Genomic DNA, 27323 nt, shown 5'->3' on the forward strand with positions numbered 1-27323 from the left:
AGCGTTTTTGGAAATATCGTTTATTGCAGGACCGTTATTAAGTTCAGCACGGGCTGCGGTATCAGCAACCAAGTTCGTCAGGTTTGAATCTGCTGAGCTTAAAAAATTTGATACGCTGAGATTGGAATTAATTGCTGCGTTTTCAATACTTTCTGCGTAATTTTTACTACCTTCGGAAGCGATGTCGCTGCTCTCAGTTTTACATACTAATAAGACGAGCTGGAGAATTATTAACTTGTAGCTAATCCTAGACATCAATAAATCGTGCTTGCAAATCTAGTACCTCGCGTAGTTTATTTTTTAAAAGGGACTTTTGTTAAGTTGGAAATTCATTTTGTCCCAGAATAAAGTAAAACTCTAGTCAACAAAACTCTGTGAGAGTGTTTATACATACTATTGCTTTTATATCTGTTGTGATCAACAGTTGGTCTCGATGCTTTGTAATTTTGAAAAAAAAATGAATATCACTGGTGCTCATAAACAAGGTATAACATTATCGGTTATGAGATAAAAATGCTATGAAAAATAAAAATAGCTATTAATTACAAATCAAGATTATAAACGCAAAATGTTCATTTGTAGTGGTAGTTTATGGTTGGTTCAGCTAAAGCAAAGTTTGATCCGTTGAATTTGAAACGGTCTGTCTCAGTATGGATAGACTCGTTGATATGAACGAAAGGAGAGTTGGGGTTGTTGACCCGTTTGTATTCTATGTCTGTGAAATTTTCGATTCCTGCTGTAATAGTTGGAACTATTCTGTTTTGAACTTTAGCCATGCAGTTCATTGGTCGCGCGGCGCAGTAGTCGTCTAATGTGATGTTGAACACGTAATCGTCTCTTGAAACACGAACTTCTGGAACAGGTACAGGACTAACGACCGGAACAGGTGGTAAAAGAGCTTGCGCTGGTCTAAGTTCAGTGACCATCGATGGAACAGGGAGTGGAACGTCGACACGTTGTTGGACTATGTCGCCGTAGATGTAGCCAGCTTTCCTGTATATATCTTCGTTAGGTCTGGGAGTCTCAATAAACGGCGTTCCTACGAACGGTCTTGCAATAGGAGCTTCGTAAACAGAAGGAATTGGCTGAATGAAATCGGGACGGACACGATATTTTCGAACTTTCACCTCAGGTGAATACTCTTCAACCGTAACTTTTTTTGGTTTGGGTACCTTGACAGTTCGGTATCTAGTTTTGACCGCAACAGGCCTCACTTTGCGGTGATGTACGCGTGGAGTGCGTATTAGTGGTTCCGCGCCGATGAAAGGACTATTCACAACTACATCGGGAGTGTATTGAACATTGGTTTTGATCTTCTTGATCTTTGTCGATGTTTTTACAGGATGAACATGATGTATGTAGTCGTCAGTATAGTGTTTGTTAACGGTCTTAAAAAGTATGGGTTTAACTGGAAAGATTTCTGGTTTCTCAGCAATTGGAACAGGCACAAGCTCGGGTACTGGTTCTTCCACAATATGAGGCACATAGCGAACTTTGTCTTCCGTTACAATTGACGAAACCTTTTCAACAACTGGAACTAACGTGGTTTTTATTGGAGGATTGGGAATAAAAACGGTTGGTTGCCATCCCACGACTGGTTTAGTCACGTAAACGCCGGGTTTTCTGTAACTACTTAACTGAACTGAATTATTAGAAGAATTGTTCTCGGCGCTAATGTTTTGTCTGTCCTGTTCACGAATGAGTTCTGTTGAGTTGTTGTCTGTGTTGATCGAGTTAAAAGTTTCCGATAAGATCTCGTTCACAAAAGGCTTTGAGGGTTCTGCAGTGGCAGTGTTCAAGCAACAAATTATAGTGTAGTAAAATAAACTGTATCTCATGAGGCTATATTGCTACTGATAAATTCCTAGTTGTCTCTGGAAGAAAAGTTTTCAGCGTTTTTCGCTGTCATTCCCAATTTCAGAATCGTTTTGTACGGTAAACTCCAAACCGTCTGGAAGGGAAATGTTATACATTCGAGTTCTTTTGGGCAACAAACTTTTCTTGTTTATGTTTTCCTGGCGCTTGAGTTTTTTCATCAGCTTTTTAGGGTATTTTTCAGTAGGATTTATATTGATGGAAACTCTTCTCAGAGCATCGTAATTTCCTTTTTCTGGATCGAATTCTTCTTCTCTAGAATTTGCTTTTTCATTTCTGAGAGCTTCTTCTATTATTTTTTTTGATAGGTTTTCTAATAATTCGTCGTATTTTTCTACCGGTTCCGGTTCAATTAATAAATCAAGCGCATATGTAGGATCCGGCTTTGTTATATACAAAGGGTTTGCGTTATCACAGAACAAATCCAAACATTGCTTGGGCGCGTAATTTATGTTTGTTGAATAGGCGTTATTGCTGAGATGTAATTGTTCAAATAGAAAACTTACGCTACCATGATCTCTTGAGTTGCGGTAACTACGTTTCGGGCTATTCTGTCTGCTATAAACGGAGGCACTTTCTGAGAAAAACAAGCCTTTGAAAGCCATAAAACAAAGCCTAACACAAATTTGTTGGTTTGGACTAGCATAGATGTTTATTTGTTATAAAAATTATACTGCAATACACATTAGATCTTGGGACATGACCAAATATCTTATTTGAAAAAATACAGTTATGTTTAAATAGATACAGTGTGATTTCTTGGCTTGTTGAAAAGTGACTGAAACGAGTCCGAAAACAATGTCGGAGACAACCCAAATAACATTGGAATGGGGATTTTTTCCAAATTGATCATGCTTTCCCAGTTGTACACAAACTGACCTATTGAAAGCCCTAGAGCGAGTTGTCTCCTGTTGGCGTGTTTACCCATCCAGCCAGCGTTTATACCAAAATTTTTAGTACTAAAGCGGCCCATGAATTCAGGATTTCCGTCTTCGCCAAATCCGAACCCGGCAGTAACTCTGGCGTTTTTTCCGTCGCCAACCCCAATTATGTGTTCCATGGCTTTTGACTTGTTGTCCGGCATGTCAGAATGGAAGTAAACGTCCCAATTCTTGCTGTTAATGCCGGGAAGCCGAGTCGAGATGTCGACAATGCGATTGTCGACGTCGAGCTTTCCTGCCGCGAAACGGTTGCCAATACCCACACCGGCCGAATATCGGTTGGACATGATATCTGAACCGACGTTGACAAACTTATCCTTCCAGTTAATGAAAGCTTCAGTAGCTGGCTTGGCTGAGTCTTTAAGAATGTGCTGATCAAAATCGTGCCTGACACCAATTTCTCTGTCCTTGTAACGAACCTTCATACCGTAGTTTCTGTCTAAAGCGTTAGAAAGAGTTCCAATCGTGACGTTGGGTGTTTCGATGCTGAGCCCCGTTGCGTCCTGGTCGTTTTCTCGGTAAACGCGCAATCCATAGCCTTTGACATTGATAGCTTCGTCAATGAAATCTTCTCTTAGATTGACTGTGGAGCTCACGCTGAATTTGTTAGGCCGAGCAACGTTGAAGCCTACCTCACGGTCTGCAATGTCCACGTTTCCTCCAGCGCTAAACTTTCCTTTTTTACCTAAATGAACGCCAGTCATTCCAGAGTTTAAGTCTTTCATAATTGTTGCATAATGGTCACGCAACGCAATGTCTGACTTTACTGAACTTATTACTGAAGGCCCAAACTTATATTTGGAATTGATGTTATCGTCACTAGCCAGGTGTGTTTGAATGTTTATTGTGTCAAGCTTTTTGTTGCTGTTCATGTTTAATGACGTCTTGATAGCGTTAACTAAATCCGGCTGTTTCAAATGCTGAATCCTGTCAAACAGCTGACTAGGCAGTTCTTCTAACCTCCGTTCTTTTTGAAAACCTGTTTCCCGCATTAGTTTGTCACTTCTTTGAAAAATATTACTTCGACGAATAGGAAAATGATTCTCATCTGATCCTGGTATTCCGTCAGCGTAGTTATTCTTGTAAAACGGCAAAATAATAGATTCAACAAAACTGTATTCTGGACCACTTGAATTTGAAACAATAAACAGATAGATTTCAGTACCATTTTTTAAAAACAATACCGTAGCTTTATTCTGGTCCTGGTTGCTTTGTAAATAATTTATTCCTATTAAAGAATTGTCCAACCACTTCTCATTTAGATAAAAGTCATCAAAGTGAGTCTCTGAATATTGATAAGAAGCTGAAACTTCGAAACACTGTTTTTGTGCTGATAGTTCATTTAATCGAGAGAGATCATTTTGAGGCAAATCAGTCACCAATATATAATCAGGAATTGAGTACGAATCTAACGGTGGTAACCACTTCTTTCCAAAAAAAAACAATCTTTGACACTTTGAGCGCTTGCAAATTGATCTAACTAGTTGCAAGTCAACTTGATCATTGCTATTGAAATAAATTAGATAAGCAGATTTAATGTCACCTAACAAATTAGATATGAATGGTTTTGTTGATTCAACCGTGTCAAAAAAATGTTTTTTATCTGTAGCGTTATTTGAGTTGTTTTGCCTTGAATTAGTAGGAAGAAATAATATCCGATCGCTATGGATAACAAAACTAGAAGTATCTGATATACATGGTTGGAAGACCTTGAAGGAAGAAACAAATATACTCGAAGCAATAAAAAAAAATGACTTGAAATACATTTATGTGTTAGATTATGTTTTTCTTTCAAGTTTATGGTATTTCTTAAGTGCAATAAATTTCCCAAAAAACATGAAAAGATATTAGAACACAGATTAAGTGAGCTAGTGTTGAGAAAAACATTCAGCTATGGATGTTTTCTAATTGTTAAACACTGGTTATTAGCGTAAATCTGATTGATTCTCTTAGTTTCAATTTCAATATCCTTGCAAAAACTAATATCTGCCAACATATTCTTTATCGTTTCAGGAGACATAAAAGCCGAATCGCGTTTTGATGAAAGAAGTTGTTTCATAAATTCTTCTATTTCACAAGTCTTATGAATGTTGTCATTATGCAGACTTCTTGGAAGTTCAAAGTTAGTAAGACTGAATTCCATATCAACTTTTAACTGAGCGTCTGGATCATTGTTACTCTTAAAAGTCCACCATTTTCGAACTTGTTCACATATGTCTATATGAGTCAACGTGTGCGTAAATTGAGCTGAAGTCGCAGTATGTTCAAGACAAATGACCAACACGGGGATTTGTGCATTTGTACTTGTTAAAGGCAAATAATTCAAAAATTGGAATTCACCAACTTTAATAGCGCATTTAACTATTTCACCATTGAAAGAAGAGTTTTCAAAATAACTCGTCATTGTATAATCTTTAACGTTGTAGTTGCTAGTTTGAGTGGCTTCAGAATTTTTTATGCTAAAAACTTTATAGTAAATACGTGGAAAATCTACATATTGACCTATCATTTTTTGTAATGTCTTATATTGAATTACAAACGGATCGCTCAACGTATTTGCTTTAACTTTGTTTGGATTAGGCAGATATATTGGAGCGTGATCTCCTTTTAGCCAGTTCAGCCCGTGGTACTCGATGTGATCTACTTGACAAACCGGAAGAGGTAATTGGTACATAGCTTCGTCGACCGAAATTTCTTGTAGCATGCCTTTGAGTATAATTTCTAAAACCATACATAACCTTGTATCAGTAAATTTACATGAATTCAAAACCACAATTATAAGCTGTAACAATGACTTGTAGTTAGCGTCTTTACTAAAGTTTCCAATATTGACATCGGACTTGATAAATGGCACATGCATCGTATAATCGGTAATGCAAATAAATGCCTCAACTATTGTTTCAATCTGTACATTTAGCTTTTCCAAAAAAATTTTAATCTCTCCGTCTCTTGAACGGCATACATCATGCAAATATTTGCTGATTCGCTTAATTAAGCTGACATGTGCTTCTAAAGCTTCTTTAACGTGATCTATCATCAAAGATGTCGCACGTATCTGTTTGACGAGAAAACTGTTTTCCTGCTTTATTTCATTCAATAAGCTTCGGTAAAAAATTATTTTGTCCTCCCATTTATTTTTTACTTCAAGTTCCTTCTCTAACAACAAATTAAGCTTTAGTTTCTCTGGTAATAACTGGGATTTTATCATAAAACGCAATTGCACCTTGCATAATCATAAAGCGTGACCTATTAATTTTTAGAATAATAGTTATTTGCATTGAATTTCATGTATAAGCGTTAAACTACCTAGTCATGTATTATGCGAATTATCATTGAATTTGGCCCATGAACCAACTTTTTCTATTGTTTTTCTCATATCTGTTGCGTTAGCTAATGTTTTTATATTAGCTCAAGAGTTCTATACTATATGCAAAGGATAATATTCTAAGTTAAACTTTCATTTTTCCTCACTAGACGAAGTATTAATGATTTAAGCCATTTGCGTAAATAACAAGATAATCGTTCTATCTAAGACACAAAATATAATATAAAGATGTAACTTTCAATTGATAATAATTGTTCAGTTTTATATAATCTGATTTTTCATATTGGCTGAAAGTTAATTGAGGTTGTTTCAAAAATTATACATTTTCAAATAAGACTAATTTATCCAGTTTTTTTACTGGGCCGTTAAGTTTAGAAACTAATTTTTTGGGTGTTAGACTGACCTTAGCTGCCTTTTTAACATCCAACACTTTGGCATTGTCTAGTGCTCTAGTAAATTTTGATTGAGAAACCTCTCTGATGCCTTTTTTAATAATTTTAGGACTAAACAGCGGTTTAGTTTGCCCGTTTGTTGTTAACTTTAGCTTAGGGAGTATTTTCCGTTTAGAAATGGTATTGAGATTTTTTTTTACAATAGGTGATTTCATAGATCTAGTCACTAGATCGTCTTTAGCAACAAGCTTTTTTCCGAGAGTCTTGCTAATTAATAAAGATTTTGCATTAGAATCAGAGCTGTGCGTTTTTTTAATATTTTCAAGTTTTGAACTACTTAATTTTGTTTTTGCGCCACTCTCGTTGCTACTTTCGACTATAGTTTCAGAAGTTTTTTTAACGTTTATTGCGTTCTCGGTCGTGTTATTTTCTTCCCCGATAAGTGGTGCTTTGACTGTTGTGGTAAAACCTTTTTTTATTTCTACTAATTTATTACCACTTCTTGTATCAAGCTTTTTAGTTTCTAATGTTTCAGTTCTCTTTGTCTTTTCAGCAACTGATTCTATTTGAGAATTTAACTGTGGTGATTTAGAACTAGACAAAGATTTATTTAGAATTTTAGTTTGTTTAAATGTAACTGCATCACTATCATGAGTTGACTTAGAAGTTTTTTTCGATTCTGCTGGAACGGGTGTTTTAAGAGTCATTGAAGCTAGTTTTTTTTTAGCTTTAGTATTTTCATTTGGCTGTTTTGTTTTTAATGCTTTGGAAACTGGTGTTTTAAAGTTAACTTTATTTTCTGGCGAAACATTTGAAGATAAAGTATTAGCTACTTTTTTGCTTAATAAAGTTTTTTTTATGAAAGCTTGAGTTGATTTTTTAGTTTGACCTAATGTTGCATTCATTGTAGACACAGAACCTGGCTCTTGACTAGAATTTATTAATTTATCAGAGCTAAGTTCTTTTATTCCGCTTGTTTTTGTTAATAATTTTTTTTTAGTCAGTTGATCTTTAGATGTAGTAGCTGATATAACGTCTTCTGATCTAGGTGAAGTAATATTTAAAGTATCAGTAATAAAAACATCTTGTTTCTTGTTATTAGCATCGGATGTTTTAAAGACCATATCATTAGTTTGATTATGCATTAATAAAGATTTTTTCGATATTAATGGAGCTGATAGCACCGACGACGAAGTTTTAACACTATTTTCTTTATTAAGTGAGTTAACTGGAAACTGATCTACAGTGTTTGGGATTTCAATTACTGATTTGCTTATACTACCTGAGCTCTGAGGTTTTTTATTTAACAACTTAGTTGATACTTGCGTTATACTATCTGTTTTCGTAGTTTCTATAAGAATTTTATCATTCATTTCAGTTGCCAGAGTTTTTGATTCTGTATTGGTTTCTACTTTTGTTTCATTATTTTCTGGTTTTTCAAACGATACAGAACTGTTTGGAATTGATTCATTCCTAGCTTGACTCGATCGTTTATCTACATCAACATTTGCTTTATCAGAATTGAGATCATTTTTACTAGCGTCACCCGGTGAAATACTTTTATTATTTTCTGGTATTTTATTTGGTATAGTCCTTTTTGTAGTATCATTTTGAGTATCAGATTTAATTATATCAGGTTGTGTTGATTTTAATGAAATAGATTTTTTAAGTGTTACGTGTTCTTTAAGTGATTGGTCTACTCTATCATCATTTTCATTGGGCTTACTTTTGAGATTATTTATCGATGATTTCACTGTCTTCAATGATTTGCTTTGTTTCAATTTACTCATTGGGATATTAAACTCACTAGTTGCTTTATTTTTCAAGGATAACATTTTAATTAGATTCTTTGCTCCAAACACTTTATGTGAATCTCTATCTTCTAAAAGTTCTCGTTTTTTGGCCTCAATTAATTTTGTTTTATTAATAGCTTTAAGTCGTTCAATGCGAGCTACGCTCTCAGCTAGAATTTTTTTATTTTCCGTTTTGGGTTTAAAATCAGCTGAACTTTTTTTAACATCAAATGTAGTGAACTTTTTAGTTAAATCCTTACTAATTGCTGCTTCAATAGCTTCTTTTTTCATAGCAAAACTAGTTTTTCGTAACGGATCGGGCTTAGATGTTTTAGTTGCAAGGTTAAATTCGGTTGCTTTATCTTGGATATCTACCTCTTTAACACCGCTGCCATTAATCATTTTGCTAGTAACTGGAACTGCGGTTACTTCATGATTATCTAATTGAACACCAAAATTTTGCATAGGCACTGATGCGTTAATAGGTTCTAAATCAGATACCTCGATATTTCGCTTACCTGGTTGATTAAGGTTCATTAGTAAATTTAGGTTAGCTGGATTCAAATAAGAATTATAACCAATATTAGAAACATCATTCATCATGTTATTGGGAGCAATAAACTGTTGTTCAGGGAGTGGTTGTTTAAAAGGTTTTCCAAACAAGTCGACATTTTCTTTTACTCTATAAGCTAACAGAGCCGAGTTTCTTGGAATTGGAAACAAGTTTAATAAAATAGTTCCGACGATATTGTTATTAGAAACTAAATTGTAGCTGTTGTACTGCAATAAAGTTGCAGGGTCAACTAGAGAAATTTTTGCGGTTAACGGCGGACTTAGTAAATTATTTGCATCGTATACAGTCACTATAATAGAAGAGTTATATCCATTCTTCGATATATCAAAATTGTCTAGATCAATAGTTTGACGAATTATGGCATTTCCTTCGTTACTGAATAACCAATCTTTCGCTATACGATTATTGTTTTTGATAATTTGTTCCTCATCTTCATAATCATAACGACATGTACAAATTGCTATTCTACTCGCTGGTATTGATTCTGGGTTTGTAATATTTATTTGCCCAAATTCAATAGACATTCCGGTTAATCTAATATTAACATCACCTTTATGAGTATTGTTTGTTAAACAAGCCATTGCTTGTTTAGCAATTAAATTTGCTTTTATAAACGCAGCGTTCTCTTCGTTTGTTTGAAATAAATTTCTGATAAACAAAGGAATATCGTTACTGACGGCCCATGGATAAACACCACGTTCAACAAGTTCATTAAAAGAAGGCGGTGGGGGCAATGAAATGTCTGTCGGTAAAGGCTTAATACCGGCAGCTACTTCAAGAATAACACCAAACAAACCATCTATTCTAGGATCTAAACTACGGCAAGGATACAAATAGTCAAGTAATAGTCTCACTTTTTCTTCTCCAGTTTTTGGAGGTGAAAAAGCAAGATTACCACAAATACCAGCTAACGATTGAGTTAACGTATCTAGCTGAAAATATAATAATTGAACTCTTTCGAAGACTTCTTTGATTTGTTTTGGATGATGAAGGGTTGCTTCTATTCTTTTTTCTAAAATAGATAAATCTGAGTTTGCTTGTTGAAGTTCATGTTGAACTTTTTGGTACTCATTTAATAAATGATAATTTTGCGTTTGCAAATTTTCTCGTCTTTTTTTTTCTCTCGAAAATAGCAAAAAATAGAACTTAGCTTTCTTTTCGAGTTCGCTGTTAGCTATAACTTAGCATTTGTTCACAACGTACCATTTTCAAAAATTGCTACATTAGTTTTTTCAGCGTAATTTGTTCGTATTTTAGGTACATTATTAAGTTTATGAGCTGTTCTGGCGAAACTTGAAGCTTTTCGTCCGATCATACTCATAACATTAATTATAACGAGCTAGTTAAGATTAATCTGCTCATGTGTGCATACGCACCAATTTAAATTCATATATTATTTTAAGCATAATGATATTTGCATTATTTATTAATTAGATATCTGTATCAAATGTTAAGATCAATACATATCAACAAACTTGCAGATTAATGATATTCAAAAAATTAATTTTATTGAATTATATTGCTTTATTTAACAACGTGGCGCTAGATTCGACGATCACATGTGAAGTTGACGTTTGGAAAAATAGAACTTTAGCAGAATCCGGTAGCAGTATCAATACTATCGTTGCATTCAAGTATAAAAAATTTGAAAATTATTTAATAAGTTTAATTGTTAAAAAATTGCATAAAATTGCAAATAAAATAACTAGCTTCCCGTGCAACTCTTTTGTTTGGAAGAATGAAATATATAAATTTTTTTTAGAGCATATTTTTAAAAAATTTGAAAATCGGTTTTATGAACTTAAAGAAGTGAATCCAATCGAAATAAACAAAGCCCTTTACGAATTATCATTAGCTATAAACGAATATTCTAAATTACTTATCAATACGAAGTGCGAACTATTAAGCAAAAGTATTCGTGTAGAATTATTAGAATTTATAAAATTAATTGAACTGTTAAACAACCTAGAATCGGTTGAATGATTAAAAGTAGAAGAAATGCAAGCAGATAAACAAAGCCATTTACTCTCTCCTATTTATACAACACAACAAGAATATCTATGTCCGATTTGTGCGGAGGAAATGGACGAAAGTGATTACTCTTTTTTTCCGTGCAAATGTGAATACCAATTGTGCTTATGGTGTTTGAAAAAAATAAGAGATTCAAACAACAAGTGTCCTTTATGCAGAGCTCCGTATGACCCTCAAAACTTCGTTATTGTGCCTTCGAGAAAGATAATTCGAGTTTTGAAGAAGAAATCAAATAACTATGGAAAGCAATCAAAGGCTGCCGAAGAAGATCAGTCGCGGAACGCATTTAACACTCCAAAATCGCCAATCATAGAGAACGCGATGGGTAATCCCACTAGTACGATCACCTCCACCCCAGGAGCTCGTCGCTTATTTATTTTTCGGTTTTGGCATTTATTATCTAAATGGTACAATGCTAAAGAGCTAGCGTCGTACAACTTTTTTGGCAAGTACGGGATGTTGACTTACGTCACCTGTTTGACCCATAAAGATCTTGACACGGCGTTTTTAATTTACCTAGACGAAGTCTCCATTCAGCTGCTTGAAAAAGACTTTGAAAAATTCTTGCGTCAAAACCCCCAGCCTCAATACAGCTTGATTCAATATCATTCTGGTAGTGCTCGTCTCTGTGTAAATACGCTTCGCAACATGGTTTGCCGGAACGAGCGTTGTACTTATTTTCATTCTTCCTTTGTCGCTAACGAGTCAAACTTCTGGAAGTGTACTCAAAAGAGAGAACGAACAAAATATTTAAGCAAGATAATAAACGATGACTCGATGCCCAGTTGTTTTTTGCAATCGTTTGAATCTATAGCTAAATTAATTAAATTATATTACAATGAAAATATTGACGAAGAGTTCAATAGAAGTTGCAGCAACAACGAGTCTGTGCAATCTTCTAAAAATACTGCGAATAATTCCAGCTATTATTCTGACATTGTGTCGTCCGACAAAAACGTAAACAGCGTGTCAACGCCTTTGATCAAAAAAAATCTGAACCCCGCCAAGGTCATCAGGACCCCGCAAAACACACATAAAGTAATTGAAGCTTTTTCGCATAAATTCAACGACATTCTCAACGATTCTTCAAATATCACGCTTGAACAATCCTTAGTATCGTGTATGAACATTTTAAAACAGCATGGACCGCACGATACCAAGTCACATAGTGTGTTGGCTAACAAAGATCTCGACTCTGATATTGACAAAACTTTGTCACAGGAAAACTTCACTAAAAATACTGACCAACCTAGGGAAGAAAACTTGCGAAACACTTTTGATCCAACTCTAAATATAAGCAACAATTTTAATAGCAAACATATTAATCAAGACTCGTTATCAAAAAACATTGAGATGAAAGTTATTCCGGTACGCACACATATTAATTTGTCCGATTCGCCGTGCGACTATTTCGGCTGGTTCAAATCTGAAAATAATCTTGATGATTCTCGCGACAAAAATGAGTCTGCCGCTTTTTCAGAAAAAAATTTTCTAAATATTATAAAGAACAGTATAACGCAGCATGGCTCATTTGATAACGCGACTTTAGCGCAAATCTCTCGCGAGGAGTATAAAAAATTAACGCATTAAAGTAGTTACAGCCTTGCAAATAAACTGAAGACCGAATGCTTCTGCATTGAAAAACTTTTTATTATTATATAAACTTTATTTTTATAAGTGACTAAGCTCACGTTAGAACCTTATTTGTAACAACTTGCGAACATTATTATGGATATCGTTTCAAAATGTATTAAAACGAGCAACAAATCGGCGCGAAATAAACATCTGTGTCGTTTTCGTCCGTGCCGATCACGTCCAGACGCGCATAGTTTTGACTCAGAGTCGATCTTATGACAGCTTCAGACTTCGCCAGTTGCACCAAAGTTTCATAAATAGGAGTATCCAGTCGTTGTTGACTTGAAGACTCGCAAGCCATGTACAAACACATGTTTCCTAACATTACGGCGCTGGTTTTAGTACTGTAACAAGCGAAGATTTCGTCTAGAAATTGTTTCATCGTCGTATTCTTAGTTAGCTTAATGTCTATGCGGTCCCAAATTGTGTGTTTCTCAGGAATGTATTTGACCGGGCCATACGTAAGTGGGTCAAAGTCTGTATTTTCATTCCTGCCGACTTCTTCCGGTTCAGAAATGATGATGCTTGTGTCGATCAAAGACCCAAACATGTTTTGGAAAAGTTCTAACTTGCGTTCTTTGGGGTCTGTTGTCAAAACCTTGACAAGTTCAATCATCACGAAACCAGCTACTAATGAGGTCGTCGTAATAACAGCCTGAACTATTTTTCCAGCAATAAATTTGACTTCGTGAAAAGACACGGTCTCAATATTATACGCTGTAGCTCTTAAGTTGCTCGCCGCAGAAATGAACTTGATGTGGCAGTTCGAATCATCGTCTTTTTCAAACTCAATGGGTTTTATAGCGTTCAAACGACTGTAATCAGCACCATTTAAAGATTTGAATTGCTTGTACAACTGTGCTACTTGTTCGTTTTCAAGCACCGAGTCTATTCTGGTTTCCTTTTTCTTTTTGCTGATGTCTTGATTGATTTCTATGGTGACATTTGATGGCACAAAATCGTCTTCGCTAAGCGTTTGAAGACAGGATTTTAGCTTCGTAGCACAATAGCAATCAGTCATTCCGATAATGTCAAGTAACAATTTGACAGTAGCATAGATGAAATTAAAATGTAGTTCGTTGTTTATGTCGAAAGCAACAGGAGAAGGCCTTCGCTTATTTGCAGACCAGAAAGGTTCCCCGTCCTCTAATTTGTAATCGCTTGGGAAATTGTGCAGGAGTTGTTTTATGTTGTGGTTGAAAAACATAGTAAAAAACTTATGTGCAGTTTCACAGGCTAGCTGAAGTGTTTCATCTGTACTCGTCTTTGTTGCTGACATGAAGAAAATAAGTAATCTTATGTGCAGTAATGCCTCTTGCGCAGAAAGTTTTTCTATAAGTTGCTGGCACTCAGATTCAGACTTCACTTTCTTTATGCCGAGCACGAAGGAATTGAGTAGTGAATGAAACAGCTCGCGACTCCACTCAATAGTATGGTCAATTTGTGTCGGGAAGTGTCGTATTGTACAAAGAGGGATACTTTCTTCGTCTGGATCGGTCGACTGCGCATAAGATTTTGTCAAGTGTGGGATGATGGCTTGGACACTGCCTTTCAGTCCCAATGTTCCACTGTCAAGCAGTGGAACATCGTTCCAAACACATCGCGAATCAATGTAATTTCGTGATTTGATGTTATCGAGCGCGTTCAAAATGCAGGAATTTGATTTCCAAAACTCGTTAGAAAAAATATTTTCAGTCGACTCGTCAACCTTGTGACACAAAGCTTCAATATTTAAATCAGGATTCATTTCCAAAGCGGCAGAGCAAGCAACTTGGCTCTTACTTTTGCCAATATGTTCTCGATGAAAAAGAAACTGACGGTTTAAGTTGCTGATTTCGATTGAGTCCATATCTGTCGCCACAATTTTTCCTCCTTGTGTCGAACACCCTAGCAAAGCCAGTAGTTTTATCAGCTCGCAACCGATGGCACCTGTTCCCACCAAAAACACTGATTTGGTCTGCAATTCTTTAAGTTTTGCTTCACCAAGAATTTTAAATAAACTTTCATATCTAGACTCTGAAATACTCTGAGTATCAACCTTCGAATCGGGAACAACTTCACTGCAGTCGAAGAAAAACCACTGATTTAACGGAATGTACTTCCCTAAATACTTGATTGCTTCTTGCGAAGCGATGGCTCCAATTATGGTTGCAACCGGGAGAAATTCACAGTTGACATGCTTGGCAAGCTGCTCAAATAACTTTTTATTTTTTAAAGAATCGAGTATGTTTTTCCAACGGTCACTTTGATTTCTCAATTGACTTGAAACTTTCTCAATGTTGGCCATTATCTCATTGGTGTAATCTTTTTTTCTGTCTAGTGCGTCGATGTTGGGTAACTGCAACAGTGCTTTCCAAAAAACAAACAAAAGTTCAGAAGAGTTTTCACGAGCCATGTTAACAGAGCCAATGTAGCTTTGCCCAGATTTGTAAAGCCTTTCAGCAAGGCTTTCGAATGGTTCAAAGCTTAGTTCGTCTTCTATAGGCAAGGTAGCAATATTTCCCGAAAATTGATATATTCCACTTTCACACTGCAAATCAATGTAAACACAGTCCTTTTTAACATCTTTAACTTGGAACACCCCATTTTTTAATTTTTCATATAAGACAGAGTTTTCAACGCCGGATAACGAACTAAATTTTATTTTGTTATTCACTTCAATTTCTAATCTAGAGTTAGCTTGAATGCAAATTATAGATTCAGACTCATTTACGATAAGGCGCTCAATAACATATGATTTAGACTTCTCGCCAAGTTTGTCGTATACTATATGTTTGTCTCCAAAGTCGACAAAAATACTGCCGAATAATCCGTAACTAAACGTAGAAATAAATCCTTTTTTAAATTTACGGCATAGTTTGTTTAAATAGATGTTTGTTTCGTTCAATTGGTTGCACGTGATGACCACATCAAAGTTATCAATGTTAGCTTCAGTCAGATCGTCAGTAAAACTTTTTACAGAAACGAACGAACAAAGGTTTTGCAACGCAGGTAATACTGCATTACTAATCGGAACTTTACCAACATGTTCTTTTTTGCAATAAAAGTTAACACTTAGATCTGCCCATTCTACAATCTTATTTTCTTTGATTGTAACAGAACTAGGACCTGTCAGAGTGATGTTTTTTGCTATTTCTATTCCCACCCCGTTTATTCCTAAAATGAACACACGCATTTTTGTAAGTTTGAGCATCGTTGTGTAGCCAAACGTGCCAATTTGTCTACTGTACAAGTTAAGAAATTCATCCGATCTCGGAATATCGGTTTTAGCATCCAAAGACATAGTTATTTAGCTATTATAAAAGATTGTTATTCTATGATGGCTATGGTAACTATTCTTTCAAACGATATTTTCAGTAAATAAATTATTATTTCTTGAAGTACAATAAGAGGGAATGGCAAATGTCAGCGTTTTTGCGGACGTGGCATAATGGTAGCGCATTACCCTCCTAAGGTAGAGGTTCCGGGTTCGAGTCCCGGCGTCCGTTAACTTTTTTTTTGTGTGTGATAAATTAAAAATGAGCCCAGAGCGACTCGAACACTCAACCTTCTGATCTGGAGTCAGACGCGCTACCGTTGCGCCATAGGCCCTTAATAACAAAGGTAGTGTATTGAAAAACACTGGCAAATTTTTGTATTAAGAATGTTTTATTTTGCAAAATAAAATTTTGGCCTTTATGACAAAAAAATAAAATAAGCAATAATGCAACTATATTAATGAGATATGTCTTGCAGCCTCGACATATTAGAAAATATTATCATTAAATGTGAAAAGACAGAAGACACAGAGGAGCATTTGTCCGAATCTGAAGATTCACAATACACACGTCAAGAGACATCTGAAACTACAAATAGCTTGGACAATGAAGAAAAAATAGACTTACTCGAAAACCCGAAAATCGCGCGGAAAATTAATATAGATTTAGCTAGTACAGAATCGTTTCGAGTTCCTGTAAAGCGTTTCATCACGCCTAAGGAATATGAAACAGCGCTAAAAAAACAAAATGCAGGTAATTTATCTTGGCTGAACCAAATTAGAAAAGAGGCCGCAGAGACAGGAGTTAAAGTTGCGGAACTAAATGCCGATTATGGAGAAGTTCATAATCCTAAACAGTTAAAGGTCCATCATTACGGAATTATGAATGAAGGAAAGCTACACAATTCAGTAGTGAGTTCCGTGGGTATATTTACCTCGGAAAATGGGGAGCATTTAGCATTCTCTGCTGGGCCGGATAAGACTCTCAGGTTATACCAGTTCAGCGAAGATAAACAAACACTTTTATGTGTAATATGTATCAAAAAAACGCCGGTGTGGTTGGCTACCTTCAGCTCTGATGGCAAAGGTATTTATTTTGTCTCTGATAACGCACATCTATACTACTTTGAAGTAGAATCAAAAAAAATTACAAAAGTGTCTAGGTATTATGAGCGCGGCCACGTAAAGCAAATCAAGAAAATGGTAGCAAACGACGGCTATTTATATATGCTGGAAAAGCAAGGAAAGTTGTATCAAGTAGATGAAAAATCTCATAAATGCTCGAATGTGTTCAACAGCGGATCTTTAATAAAAGATTTTTGCATCGAGCCTGCTGAAAAGTTGATTGTAGCTGCTGACTCAGCTGGATACGTGTTCAAGTGGAAACCATCTTCTTCTCGATGCATTAAACGAGAAGAAATTAAAAATTCAATTGGGGCTCTCACCATTGGGTACACAGTTAACGGTTTTGTCGTCGGAGACGCTGGCGGCGTTGTTTTTTTATTTGACCCATCAGACGTGACCAAATGTGTTAAAACCTTTCGCAACTTGAACGGGCCTCCTTTCAAAATGTTGACGCATCCAGAGCTTCCAATGTGCTTAGTAAGTAATTATAATGCTGAAAACAATATTAAACTATACAATACTAAAGAACTAATTACGTATGCTTCGTTTCCAGCGAAAAATACGTCATATGGAAAAATCACTGCTGCCGCCTTGTCCAAGGACAATTGGCTTTTATTGGGCAACGAAAAAGGCGCTGTCCGTTTAATAAAATTTAATTATTGAATAATCATCTCCTTGCTTTACTTATTCGTTTTTTCTGTTATACAGCACCAAAAGTATCTTTGAATTATAAATTAAAATTTTATAAATACAATTATCTGATAGATCCAGCGCTCCAGATCTCGATATTCTCCATAATCGTTGTTAAACCTATAGGGTTTGACATATTTTTTTCTTTTGGATCGAGACTATTAATATAGCACTGTACTTCTTCCACTACTTCTTGCGATAATTTTAAGGCTTCTTCACAAGCGCCTATTATCTCAAAAAGATAAACACTGTAATTCAAAATCAAACCAAGCCTAATTTCATTGTCAATGGGCAGCTGAGAGCTGTGGTCATAACTCTTAGTGTAATACGAGCGAGCAAGCTTTATGAATTTTGCTTTATCGTCACCAGAGCTGCACTCACATAGGTATCGATAATAATCAGCAAGCAGTTTGTACAGAAAACATAAATATTCTACTTCAGCCAAAGCGGCAGAAGTTTCTAAAATGAAAACGACTTTATCCGTAAGCAGATTTTCTTTAATAAGAGCAATAACATCGGTACAATGTTTCATTAAGTCTCGCTGTGTTTGAGTGAGAACGTCTTTAACAAACTCGAAGCGTTTAGATGCCACCTCACACTCTAACAGTTGTACTTGTAGTTTGTGACAAGCTTCTCTGCTTTGTAAGGCCACACTTTTAAATATTTCCCCCATACAAATATATTCTGCCTTTTTAAGCACTTTTCCGAACACACAAAACTCTGAAATTAGTTTGACACATTCTTGCAAGCGATTTGCGTTTTCAAAAGTTTTCCAAATGAACAACGAATCATTGGTGTTAGATATTTCTTCCGCTAACATGAAATTAATTCAGGATGGCAAAAAATAAGAAAATGAATTTAATTTTGAAATTTGATTGTCTCACTGCTCTTCAATTGGCGCTGTCCAAAGTGCTGAATAAAATAAAATGAAAAGCATGATACGTATATTTATTTTTCTACCTCAGTCTATGTTTATATCTACCAAAAAGCTATGGATTTTTGCATGTCTAGTAGCTTTTTCTTTTTCACGCGCTGCTTTCAGCTTATCTGAAGTGAGAGCGACACGCTGCTTATAAGCTGACACGATCCCTTCAAGGGTACGTTGCAGCAATTGATTATTCAATTCGAAATACGAAACAACAAAGCAACAAGTCAGATCGTAAAACTTTGAGTTTGGATTTAACGAATAATATTTTGAATAAGCTTTGGCAACAGAGGCTTCAATCCCTCTAGAAAACTCAATTATAAAACTTAATTTTTCATGTTTTAAAAACCGTCGAACAATGCCAAACAGTTTGAAATAATCTTGAGCTTCTTTGAGGATGTTAATACTACTTTTGTAGTCTAAATTTTTACTTTCATTGATTTCACAAAGCAAAAACCGATTTGTGAAGTTGTTAGCTAGATAAAATGCATCACTCAAGTTATGCACGTCGACATGGTTGAAGTATCCTTTAAGTTTTAAATTGGTATTTGGCATTTTAATGTCTTTGTCAATAATAGCTAACATATTCGTTTTGTTTTCGTCAACTACGTTTTCCATCAGTTGCTTGCAACTAGAAACGGAAGAAACCAATTTTTTCGCGGATAACGTCTTGTTTTCAAAAACTTCACTATTTATTTTGTCCACAATACTCGTTACCAGCATGGGGTTACGCGGTTCGACAATTGCGATTTTATAATTTTCCGAGTCGAATACGCTAAGAGTCTTGACTTTGTCGTACTTTTCAAAAAAATTGATTATCTTGTTTTCATCCGTGTCGAGTGGAAACCCAGTAATTACAATTTGATAAGAATGCACGTCATTTTGCATCAAAGCTTTGAAATCTTTTGACTTGCTCGTCAAACTATCTACAGCAGAAGATTCGAACGCTGTCGATGTAGTCATGAGCGAACTAAGCGTTTTGGCGCCAACTAGCGCTGAAATGCCACCTCTCAGTTGGAATTCATATTCTAACTGTTGACTTGCAAGTTTTGAGTCGTAGTCTTGCGGTCTTCTGAGTTTTAGTTCATAGTCTTGCAAAACAATTCCATCAAGACCTAGACAAAAAGTAGTTTCTTCGATGCTTCTCAACTCAATAAAAGCGTATCTCTTGTTAATATTTAGATAAGTTCCAATAACAGAATTTCCTGGAGGTTTGTTGGGTAGTAACGTATTGAGAGTATAGTTAAAAAACTGAGCGATAATAATTTCTTCGTTAATTGAGGGTGGAATATTTCCCAAATATATTTTTCTGGCGTGTTTGGTTGAATGATCAAGAGGAAGTGGGTTTGAAAACGCAATTCTAGAAAAGTCAATAGACTCTTCTTTGTTAATTATTTTTTTGTCGTTAGTCATACAGTAATAGTCTTTTCATGTTTAAAACCAACAGTGTCGGTGAGAAATTTTTTTAATATTATATAACATTAATTGCATTCTAAAGGAAATTTAGTAAATATTTCAAAATAATTTTGGATAGTATAGTGAATGATTATCCCCTATTAACTAATGAATTCTCAAAAAAAGACGTGCCACGATGCCATAATCGAAAACTGTGGGATAGATGATGCCACATTACGCAAAATCAAAAATCCTTGTTTAGACCCCAAGCAAAACAGTACTTTGGAAGATAGATTAGATTATATTTATTTTGGAATTCTCGAGCCAAATAACAACGTAGTTTTCCAGGACTTACTGGATAACTTATTTTTAAACGACGTGTCTCTTGATTCGACGAGTCGGGCGGATTTACTAATATCAATAAACAATCGTGAACTTTCTAATATTGCGAAGAAATTCATTTTAGTAATTCTGTCTCTGCTCAAAAATCTAGACGCACGACCAGAGCTACTGATTACTACTTTTGAAACTATTACTGTGATTTTAAACACCTTATACGTGGCTGAAGCAAACACCATATGCAAGCTGGTCATTACGTTTAAATCGAAAATCAGTAAAACCTTACAAAGGCTATCAGGGTCGGACATACAAATTTGCAATTCTTTAATCATTAGTACGGTCAATGCTGCTTATTTGTGCAGCATTGAACCGCAATACGCTTGTCCGTTTCTACATTTCGCAGCCTGCATGTATGAATGGCTGCCAATAAATTTTGGCGGATTACAAAATAAGTACAAAAACAAGCAGTTTACGTATTGCAACAATAAATTACCGTTTCAAATCCCCGTTGAATCTTTGTTAACGAATGAGTCAGTTGAACGTATCCGTTTCATAGTCGACACAAATTTAGACTCCGATAAAACGTTCAGAATACAGTATTCAGAACATTATTTGGAGTTTCTTCGGACTATTGAATTCATTAGTGACACAAACTACAAGTTCAATTACGTTCAGGCTCATTCAAGCGGGGGAGAAACGAAGAAAAAATTAGTCAGGTCCACCATAAAGATTTTCAAAGGGTTTAAAGGTTTGATTGGCTTTTTTCAAAAGCTAGGATCTACAACGTTCTCCACGACGATGTTTCCAGAGATCTTCAACATTTCTCTTTTAACCACTGTTAACGCTTTAGCATACTTTGACGCTATAGTGGCTACGCCCAACTATCGGCAAATGGCCATGGCGCAGATCTTTTTGTTGCTACGTGCAAAAGTACAAACAATGCCCTACGAACAAGCAAACTGCTTGTTGAACTATTGGAACGCTTTTTATCCAGACTTAAAAAACAGTTATTGCATGACCATGATATCAGCAATTCAATCTTTTTCGCCAGAAATACTCGAATTTTCAAAATCTCTTTGGACAGTTAACATACTCAACCTCTCTTTTCAACTTGACTCTTCGCCTCTTACAGAAATTTTTTCCGCATGCGAGTCGCAGCTTGAATCTAACTTTAACTACTTAAAAAAAACCTTTGAAGTTAGTAAAGCAAGCGAAGAACAAAAAGAAGCTAAAAAAATCGAATTATACGACGCAGATGCTTCTGAGTTCAAACAGTTGTGGAAAGACCATAATAATTTCAAAGTCACTTACATTAGTAATATAAATCAATTAGTCTCCAAGCAGGTATCTTTACTTCACAAGTCCAAAAAGAAAACTACATATCTGAGTAGCTTAGCTTGCTATACAAAAACAATAACCAATGAGATTAATACTGCTATAAATAATAATGAAAATTTCAACGGAAATATAAACTTCCAATTTTGGAAAGTATGTCGAGGAAGTGTGCTGTCTAACCCTGACAGCTTGAAAATAACACTTACCAACTATATCGCTGATAATAGAGCGAATTAAAATTTTTCACGTTGCAAACTTTAATTATAACTGGATTGGAGTAAAATTACGACCAAGTTGTGAATGAATTAGGTTTCTAATCTTGCTGATCATATAATAATCCGAATATTTTAAACCAATACTTATATTGCAAAACAGGCTTGCTGAAATCACATACCGTCGGCACAACAATCCCAGTGTTTGTTAAAAACGAAGCTCGAGTCATATGATCAATTTCGTTTGTTTTTAGGAAAGCATTTATCAAACCAGGGTTTACCAATTCGGTTGTGTCGTCGTAAACTATACGTGCGATCCATCTACAAAATATTTCATTACCAATGCATATATCGCTTTGTTCAATAACTTTATGACCTTTCAAGCAAAGATTGATACGAACATCATCTACTTTGATTAAATAGCAGAGATCGTCCGCTGGGTCACGCGCTAATTTCGCTATATCTGTCGACACGAGTTTGTTGTACCAACAAACTAAATACTCAAAATCCATCCAGAGTGCGTCTGGAAAACCAACATCTTCATAAGTTTCTGCCACTTTTGTGAATTTTTCATTTTTTGTAATCAATTCCTGTGTATTCGTGTTCCAGTATGTAGTATCAACAAATTTTTTTGTGCTTTTTTTTTTGTCTTGGTTTCGCTCAAAAGATTTTCTGGGTTTATCATGCGCTAAAAACAAAAAATCACCATCCGCGTTGTTTTCTTCACTTATTGAATCTAATAATTGGTTATTGTGAAAACTTAATTCGCTGTAATTAAACTTATAAGCTAAAGAACAATGAATGTGCGCTGCCAGCCAAAGTTTTGGCGTGTTTTTTTGAACTGAATGATATATGAACGGGTCTCCAAAGTCTTTTGCTCGAATTTCATTTTTTAAAAATGGTTTTTTACCCAGTAATTTCCGTACAAAACCCTGATTTTGCAACAAAGCTGCAGGCCAATCGTGAGTACAAACGATATCAATTGGGTATTTTATTTTATTGAGTATTTCTTTTAAACTTTCCATTCTGGACGAATACAACACGTTACTCGAGTAGTCATTAAAGGCAAAGAACGGCAACAACTTTTTGTTGAAATGATGCTTGATAAATATTCCGCTTTGGCCGAGAATTCTCAAATGTTTATATCTGATGATAGACATATTTCCAAAATAAAAAATTTTGTTGCTGACAAATCCACCATACGGTAGATTTACATAATAATAAGCGTTTTCATGGTTTCCACCAATAAATAGAGTTAAACACTGAGGCTCGCGCTGGTTAGTGTAGAAATCGCGGAAGTCTCCTAACTTTAAATATTTTTTTGGAATTCTTATATATTTATAATCATCTTCGTTTCTTAGACATTGAATATCACCTAGCCAGATTAACAAATCTAAATTCTCGTCTGATACAGCGTCGTACGCATCAATTAAATCGCTGTGTAAACATCCTTGAATTCCTACCTAAATTTATATGGCATTTACACCTTACTCTGACCATAAGTGATACTATCAAATTACTTATTATTTTTTTTTTCAAGTGTCTTTATAAAGTTCTAAAAATAATAAATCTATTTTTACATACCTGTATTTTGACCAATTCAATTTCAGCGTTATGATTAAAAGAATTATTTGATAGCCATAAATTTTTTTTTCTTCTAAAGAACTTCGGCGGTTTTAACGATGATACGGTCTATCGCCACTTCTGCATCAAAAACTTACTATACTTTCATAGTTAGATCCTCTATTTTTAAACGGCATAGTTTCATAAAGAGCATTATCAATTAACATTGGATCAACTACGCCTGCTAGTTGTCTAGTTTTTCTTGGTTGTTTATGTATAAATGTATCAGCTCGATCAACTTTTTTGGCATCAGATATATTCAATATTAGTTCTTTTGTCAGCGAGAAGCTGTTGTTTTTTATAACTAGAACTAGCAATATTAGTACTTTATATATACTTAGGCAGATCATTATAAGTATTAATTTTAATAATCTTGTGATGCAATCTATGAGCAAAAACTACTAACCGGTTTATTTACATCCATGATCAAATATAAAATTTTTAAGAAATATTTTGCTGAATCAAAGATCAGCAATTGTTTCAATGAATTATTTTTTAAATTTTACGGAAAACCTATTCATTTTTTAAATACTATCATTTATCATTATTTATAATATTTATGATTGGCTGCATCGCAAAGATGATGAAGATTAGATAAACTAACAGGTATCTGATTTTACAAGTTATTTAGACAAAATACTAGTGATTAACTAAATTATCGATGAATTCAATCTGCTGCCTTTAATTAATTTTAATTGCGACTTTATTGTTATCTAGAATGTCAGAATTAAAAACATACATTGGATAAACTAGTTATTTATATTCAGAAAGTTTATGAAAATTTATTAACTCGAAAACAGTGCATATATCAGAACACACACGATATACTGGCTTAGTTAAAAATACAAAGTAATTTGTATTATCCGCAAATGAAATTGGTTAATTAGAGCCAAAACAATGAAATACAATTAACATAATACTTACTAAATTGTTCCCTGAATTAGCACGAAAAAACTTTAATAGATTTTATCAACTAAATTCCCTATTTATGACTTGAAAATCATACATCGAAGTATTTTAACTTATCGACAGTTCGAGTAGATACTTAGCAACTACGTATCGTAAGAACTGATTATTCAAGATTCAATATTTAATTAGTAACGAGAAAATCATTTTTACGAATAAATATTTGCTAACTTCATGTTTATTAGCGAAAAAGGTCTCATTACAAATTAACGATGATTACAAAATTTACGAAAATTTATTTTATTTGGCTTTGAATTAATCCGTTAAAACTAAGGAAGTTTGTTCTTGATAACTAAAGTAGCGGCTGCATAAAAAATTCATTAGATGAAGCAACATGGTATGTTTAACTACTTAACTACCGTTTAGAAAAAAAAACTTCAAAGATAACACTACCAAATAACGAAAATTCAGAAATCCCTTATAATCTTTCGAGCGATGATAAGAAAATAGTGACTCATTCGTTAATTATTAAAAAGTTGTTCAGAAACAACACGCTTTGGGAAACAAAGGCATGTGTTGATTTTGCCTACAGTGATCAGTTTGACGATAATTATTTAAAAGATGTAGAAAAATTAAAGCAATTTTTAATTGATTCAGTAACACCGGGATTTTTTCCCGATGAACTTGTTAGTAACACAAACATGCTCGAAGGACACAAAAAAGTCAATAAGCATAAGTTGACAATAAAAAAATACGCAGACAGTGAACAAACAGCCAATGAAGATGAAGATTCATCAGATAAAGAAATCGATAACCAGACTAACTACGGAGACGAAGATTACATAATTCATCACGAATTGGAAGAAGACAAAGAAGATGATTTTCTAGACAAAAATGAAGTGTTAAATGATCAGGACAATTGAAAGCTGGATTGAAATTTAATATATTTTTTATAAATATTAAATTATTTTAGCTACAATTGGAATGCTTCTATCCATAAATGCACAATTGTGAAAAAGAAACACTTTCGTTGGAAGAAATTAAGAAGAGTGCTGGCAGAATTTATGGAATTGCAACCTTACTTGTAACGATATGCATCAATTTAGGCCTCAGTGTCAATATAATAATTTTGTCGTTACGATTGCTAAATAAATTTTATTACTACATCAACTTTGACACTTGTGACTTGAAACTGGCCAGCTTAGCTTGTATTTCACTGGCGTGGAAATATTTTGAAGATATTGAAGGGTGTTACAGCGATTTTAAATTTGAAGAACTGACGAATGCATTTTATCTTGCCCATTTATTTCCAGGAGGAATAAACCGGAAAACTTCGTCAATTGTTGAAGCGTACGAATTAAACCAAAAAACTGAAAGAAATCTGATTATGAATCAAATCTCAACATATGAAGAAATTATCGCAAACATGTCACATTACAACTTACAAGAAGCGTTACATAGAGAGTTCTTAGCAGATTTATCGTACCGTATAAACGATTTTTTGCCAAACATTGAAGTAGAAACTAAGCAGTTCCAAGAAGTTCATTGGACTGCCGTGGCTATAATACTAGACTACATGAGTTGGCCCATTTCGTTAGAGTTTACAAACGAAGAAATTATAAATGCAGCAGTATTCAAGGCAGCGATCATTACATGCAAACAACTATGTTCAAGCGGCACATCATTAACGCCCAGTCAGTTGAAAATTGTTAAACCACCCCTTAAGAGCGTTTTAAAGTCAATTCAGACCTCTTACGAACTTGTAGACCTTGCTGTTAAAGAACTGAAATATATAAAACCAAAAGAAATGCAAAATGGTGAAACTGTAGACTCAATTGTTCAAACTTCAACAGACGCAATTAAGTCAGACTAAGGTTCGTAATAAATTTTTTGTGCACCAGTGCAAAATATAATTCACTCTACTTAAAATGAATCTCTCAGAGATTATTAACTCTAATAGAAACATTTTTTGCTGGTTATCTGCACAAAAGGATGATGATAAAGCAACTAACGTTCAATACGAGCCAGTTCAAACTAATAAATTAATTGAAATTTGTTCTAGAAAATTTGTAAATACTAGCAACACATTAGAGTCTTTGTCAACGCAAATTTCACTTGAACAGCATCGTAACGGAGCTTCACAGGAAAACCTTTCCCCGACTAATAAATGTTACGCCCCAGCAAACGCTTACTCCAAAAACGAAAAAAATTTTTCGAGTATATTTGACGTTCACTCCAGGCCCGTGTTCAAAAAAAAAGACAGTATACCTAAGCGTTTACAGATTGAATCGACTGTGGTTGCAGAAAACAAGCCAAACTTTCGAATTCTTTCGCCTGATCACGAGCTGCAGGACTTATCAAGTGATTTTGTTTCAATTCCAATTCCCAGTAACTTTTTAAATGAATCAAAGTCCAACAATACTGAAAGAACGAGCATTCAACAATCAAAAGCTACAAACACTTATCAGTACAATTCAATTGACTCCATACCATCACATATAGCTCGAGACTCAAATTACTCCCCTAGCTTCACAGCTGTAGATCAATTTAAAATAAACCAGACACTGAAACTTCTTCCTGTCTCTTTCACGTCGTTTAAACTTTTTATTGAAAATCCTGCAGAATACGAAAACGATTCTTTGTATTTACTCTGGGGTGTGATTAATTCAAATATCTTGACTAAACTTCGAGATATAGTAATGAAGAAATCGAAGGTAGCGTATTGGCGTTTGATATATAAAACAAAAACAGGTAAGCTGCAAACAAGACTTATTGCCCCTGATCAAGCAACAGCCCTGAACGAGTTTTACGGGCGCGAAGGAAAAATACTTTTTACATTTTCACAAAGTAACTTACCTGGTTACAGCTACCTGACCATAGCAGCAGACCAGAATAAGTATTTGAATTTTTTACCGATTAGGAAATTGTTTAGATACTTTAGACGAAATAAA

At 34.7% G+C, this 27323-nt stretch overlaps 2 non-coding genes across 2 annotated transcripts; one reads left to right on the forward strand and one right to left on the reverse strand.

Moving 5' to 3' along the window:
- The first annotated feature begins 15982 nt into the window (after positions 1-15982).
- On the forward strand, positions 15983-16054 carry TRNAR-CCU (transfer RNA arginine (anticodon CCU)). The gene has a single exon. It is a non-coding gene; the product is annotated as a tRNA-Arg (tRNA).
- Positions 16055-16085: 31 nt separating this feature from the next.
- Positions 16086-16157, reverse strand: TRNAW-CCA (transfer RNA tryptophan (anticodon CCA)). The gene has a single exon. It is a non-coding gene; the product is annotated as a tRNA-Trp (tRNA).
- Between the last annotated feature and the right edge of the window lie 11166 nt (positions 16158-27323).

This window comes from Dermatophagoides farinae, unplaced genomic scaffold, assembly GCF_024713945.1.
Source record: "Dermatophagoides farinae isolate YC_2012a unplaced genomic scaffold, ASM2471394v1 contig4, whole genome shotgun sequence".
Classification (NCBI taxonomy): Eukaryota; Metazoa; Arthropoda; class Arachnida; order Sarcoptiformes; family Pyroglyphidae; genus Dermatophagoides; species Dermatophagoides farinae.